Genomic DNA, 5649 nt, shown 5'->3' with positions numbered 1-5649 from the left:
GGTGGAGAAGTTGGAGAAGGTGAAGGAGTTCAGATACCTGGGGTCAACAGTGCAGAGTAATGGAGAGTGTGTTAGAGAAGTGAAGAAAAGTGTGCAGGCAGGGTGGAGAAGAGTGATAGCAGGAGTGATTTGTGATAGAAGAGTATCTGTAAGAGTGAAAGGAAAGTTTATAGGACTGTGGTGAGACCTGAGATGTTGCATGGATTAGAGAGTGGCATTGAGTAAGCGACAGGAGGTGGAGCTGGAGGTAGCAGAGCTGAAGATGTTGAGATGTTCGTTGGGAGTGATGATGATGGACAGGATTAGAAATGAGTTTATTAGAGGGACAGCGCATGTAGGACGTATTGGAGACAAGGTGAGGGATGTGAGATTGAGACGGTTTGGACATGTGCAGAGGAGGGACATGGGGTATATCAGTAGGAGAATGCTGAGGATGGAGACACCAAAAAGGAGGAAAAGAGGAAGATCAAGGAGGAGGTTTATGGATGTGGAGAGGAAGACATGCAGGTAGTTAGTGTGAAAGAGGCAGATGTAGAGGACAGGGGGGTATGGAGACGGATGATCCGCTGTGGCGCCCCCTAATGGGAGCAGCCGAAAGAAGAAGAAGAAGAAGCTACGTTCATGAATATATCAGGAATAGAAGGGGGAAAAAAGAAATAACCACTGAAAATCACCCTGTGTGAAGCAAATGAAGAACGAAGAAATTTGCGCTTTTACATACATATGCACAGTAAAAAAAAAACTGGGAGGAGATGCTCAAACCACATACACCATGAGCTCTGTCCACCCAAGTGCATCATCACCACCACCAAAACCACCAGCACCCACCCTTACAAAAATTTATAAACAACACACACACACACACACACACACACACACACACACACACACACAATTCGGTTAAACAAAACATTAAATAACAAAAAAATAAAATAAAAAGCCTACCTGGACAACACGGACTCAGGTGACAAGAAAATGCCGATATAATAATAATAATTTAACCTTTATTCGTCCCACAGTGGGGAAATTTCTAGTTTTCGCATATCCCAACTCACCTGGAAGCTGGGGTCAGGCGCAGGGTCAGCCATGATGCAGGCGCCCCTGGAGCTGATAGGGTTAAGTGCCTTGCTCAAGGGCTCAACAGTGGTAGCTTGGCTGTGCTGGGGCTTGAACCGCTGACCTTGTGATCAGTAACCCAGAGCCTTAACCACTGGACTACCACTGCCCTCAACGAACGTTCCTGTCAGGGGGAGTCTAGGAATTGTTATTAATGTGGTGGCCAAGAACCAATCATAGGGGCCCATGAGAAAAATCATGTTCCACAACACAAATGGCATGTCATGAATAAAGGACTGCAAAGTCCCATGAATATATATATATATATATATATATATATATATATATATATATATATATATATATATATATATATATATATATATAAAACATTAAACCTATTTTGTATCGTTCAGCAGATCAGTATTATGTAAACTGTAATGAGGGCTTTAGGTCTTGTATTGTGTTCAGTGGCAGTTAATTTATTAGTGCTGATATTCACCTTTTTACCATCTGATATTCAAACCCCTGCGCAGACGCAACCATAACCTTTAAATCCAAGCAGCTCCTCCCAGGGTGTAATGATCATCAACTTCTGTTGAACAAAAGATACAAATAACCAGTGAACCTCATTTTCAGTGATCCAGCTGTGTGATACATCTTCAGGTATCAGCTATGATGAGCCCAAAATGTTATAGCAGAAAAAGATCCTGTTTTCTTTTTAATAACTCTCTTTTCTGTCCTGTAGTTCTCTGTTCCTCCATTTTTGACTGTCCCGTCAGGCTGGAACTCGGTCCCTTCAAAAGCATCATCCACCTGCTCTCTCTTTTAGGTCTCCACCACCACCTGGTCTCCTCAGCTTCTCTGTATGGGCTTTAACATGTATTTTAGTAAAAAAGTAGCCATTAATCACATTTACAGATACAAATGTGTGATTAAGTTAATCACACATTTGTATCTGTTCTAAATCTACCTTAAATTAATACTTTTGAAGTTTTTAATTCTCGAATCAACATGGAGAAATATTGATGCTTTATGCAAATGTATGTTTATTATTAGTGAAACCAAACTCAGCATAGAACATGAAGACAAAAAACTCTAAATATTGTAAATATGGTGTAAATCAGCGAGTTTTGTGGCATTTTTCCCTCAAACAGACTTTGAAGAATTTTACGAAATTTTACAATTTTACAAAAGATATAGCAAAGAAGCAGCAAAGGTTATATTACAGTGTATAAATACAAAAGTAAAAAAAACAATAAGTAGTTACACTCTCACACATATTGCACATAATTATTATTAATTCATTATTTATTATAGTTAAATTATTGTTATGGTACATTTATTACTAAAAACGTTGTTATTGTTGTTATTGCAGTTAAACAGTAACAGTGTGTATTTTGGTGACTGGTTCACTGAGCAGCTCTGATTATAAAGTCTAATAGCAGCAGAGAGAAAAGATCTTCTGTTTCGCTCCTCAGGATGTAACTGTGTGTCACTGAAGGAGCTGCTCAGAGATAAAACTGTTTCATACAGGGTGAGAGACGTTCTGCAGTAATGATGATAGTTTAGCTCCCATCCTCCTTCTCCCACCTCCTGTACAGTGTCCAGAGGGATCTCCAGGACTGAGCTGAACATCCTGATCAGCATGTCCAGTGTCTTCCTGTCTGCAGTAGAGATGCTTCTGCACCAGCAGACCACAACATAGAAAATGATTGAGGCCACCACAGAGTCTAAAAAGGTCTTCAGTAGCTCTGTGTGTTTCCTTCACAAAGGGAAGTGATAACCACTTGAGAGTATTTAAACTGTTCACCTGCAGCACATTCTCCACTCTCAGTGCCGATACACTGATACTTTCATCATGTACCTGATACAAGGCATCGTCCTGCTCCTGCTCAGCGTCAGTGTTCAGAGTCGTTCCATTAGGGTGAGTTACAGAAATATTAACAACATAAACTACAGAATGTATAAAAAATAAAGAAAATGTAAAAATTCTATATGAAGTATATAAATGTTACCTTAATAAAAATATCAGCTCACAGAATATATTTATTAAACAGGTATTTGGTAATGGAACCTCTGAGGAGATCGGTAAGAGTCACACTTTTAATGAGTTTATCTGTAATGTTTTTAAATTTTACATCTTTTTCTCATATTACTTTTTACTAATATTTATAATTCCATTACAGATGACAACAATGTCTGTCGACATGACTCTGTAATTGCCATAATTGAAAGAGCCAACAAGAATGCTGGTAAGAAAAACAGAGAGAGAGAGAGAGAGAGAGAGAGAGAGAGAGAGAGAGAGAGAGAGAATAAAACTAAAAGGTTTTTAGAATAATAAAGTACATGTGCTGCGGTCAGATGAGTCCACGTTTCAACTCATTATCAGTGAAAGGTTTAAAAGCAGCACCTGTAATGATATGAGGAGCATCAGTGACTTGCTTATATGTGAAATTAGCATTTATGCAGCATAAATGTACTGGAGAACTAAATACTGGGATTTTAGAGAAAGATACTAAAGTGCAGGCAAAGACCTGAGGGTTATTTCAGTAGGGCAGTGCCAGACCTCATTCTGTAACTACTACAACAGTGTGGATTTGTAGACACAGAGACGATATTAAAATCGTTTAGTGCATCATGAAAGAGAGAGTAATGAGGGGCTGAAGTCTTATATCCATCAGAAATGTGCAAAAATTCCACTTTGAAATCAGAACAATTAGCAAAATCATTTCCACAAAGAACAGAAAACATGTCTCTGTCTCAACTTTTTTGAGTTTGTTTGTGGAAAATTATACATTTGTTTATTAGTAACATAAAATGAAGTTCAGTGAAACACTATAAAACTATTCTTTGTTCTTTTGGCACTTCACAGATATTCAGATTGTAGGATTTTGCCGTTCTCCATGGCATCTTCTCAAACTTAGTCAGGTTGGATGGAGATTGTTGGTGGACATTTCAGCAATGATTTAATAGAATTATTCTACTTGCCTTCTGCTTTTGTGAGTGTTTGATTACATGTGAAAAAACTAATAGTTTTATCTTAATAATTAATTTAAATAAAAAATTATGTCTATTAAGGATTGTCTGATTCCAGGTAGACAGTTAGTGCTATTCTGAATTCAGTGTCACAGGTTTTTTTACATACTGTATATGAAACATTAACAAATTGACACATAAATGAAACTGTAAAAAATAAGAATCCCACTGTTAAATATACAGTCATGTTGTGTATTTTCCTAAACAGGAAAGCTAGAGAGTGATTTCACTATTATACATGGTGATATAGCGGTGTACACTGGACTCCAGAATGCAGATAAATGTCCCACCCGTGCATGCAGGTGGCCCAGGAACAGTGATAAGAAAGTTTATGTGCCTTATGTCATTTCCAGTCAGTACTGTGAGTATAATTATTTACCTGCCTTTAAATTAATGTATCAGAACTCCATTAGATAAGTTTAAAAGCTTCTCTCTTTCTGACAGCAACACCTGAAATAGATGATATCGAGACTGCGCTGAACTCCTTCCAAAAGTCGACCTGTATCCGATTTAAACGTCGCACCAATGAAGTAGATTACATTAATATCATCTCAGACAAAGGGTATGTCACTAATCCTGTTATTGATGACTATTTTACAAACAGATGTTTTCACTCCAATCCAGTTCTCATTTAATGAAAGTCTTGAGAATGTATTTTTGCTGTACAGGTGCTACTCTTTGTTGGACGCATTTTTGGAACGCAGAATTTGTCTCTACAGCATCCCATCTGTGTTAACCACAAAATTATCCAACATGAGCTTCTTCACGCTCTGGGATTTGTTCATGAGCAGAACCGTAGTGACCGTGACGAACACGTCAGAATCCTTTTTGAAAATATTAAACCTGGTGAGCAGAGCAGGAATTATACATCTTATTTATTAATAAAGTTTGTTTATTATCATTTTTATTATTTTTTATTAATTTATTAATTTATTTGTACATAAAGCTCTGACTGTTAATGTTTTGTTCATGGCATCTGAGAACTCAAAACATTCTGTTTCTCAATGAACTGAGGTGTAAACTCACCTGATTTTGATTCATATAATCACAGGATTAGAGGATAATTTTGAAAAAGTAAACACCAACAATTTGAACACTCCATATGACTACAACTCTATCATGCAATATGAGAGGTAAAGTTTTATTCTCTTTATTCAGAAATTGTCTTTAATAATTTAATAAATTAATAATGTCCTTAAAAGGTTATTATTGCAAACACACTTCATTGTTCCAGGTTTGCTTTCTCCAAGAACGGCCAGCCGACCATCATCCCCATACCAGACAATAATGTTTCATTCGGAAATGCTACTGAGATGAGCTTTTATGATATTCTACGTGTTAACAGGCTCTACTGCACTTAAATGCAGCACTCTGAACATCATCAGTGTTTCACATGCTTTCATAAACCGCCTGCAGAAAATGTAAAAAAGTATAATAATTTCTCTCAAATTCAGGATTATTTTACTTCGAGTTTGTGCTTTTGATGCTTTTCTTATTTCTGCTTCTCTGGAATTTATTTTCCACATACAAATTTCAAAAACAATAAAAAAACAA

General features: G+C 37.0%; 1 pseudogene; it reads left to right on the top strand.

Moving 5' to 3' along the window:
- The first annotated feature begins 2600 nt into the window (after positions 1 to 2600).
- On the top strand, positions 2601 to 5649 carry LOC124379851 (annotated as a pseudogene).

The sequence above is a fragment of the Silurus meridionalis genome, chromosome 26, assembly GCF_014805685.1.
Source record: "Silurus meridionalis isolate SWU-2019-XX chromosome 26, ASM1480568v1, whole genome shotgun sequence".
NCBI lineage: Eukaryota > Metazoa > Chordata > Actinopteri > Siluriformes > Siluridae > Silurus > Silurus meridionalis.
Note: the sequence above shows the minus strand (reverse complement) of the source record. Positions and strands in the feature narration are given on the sequence as shown.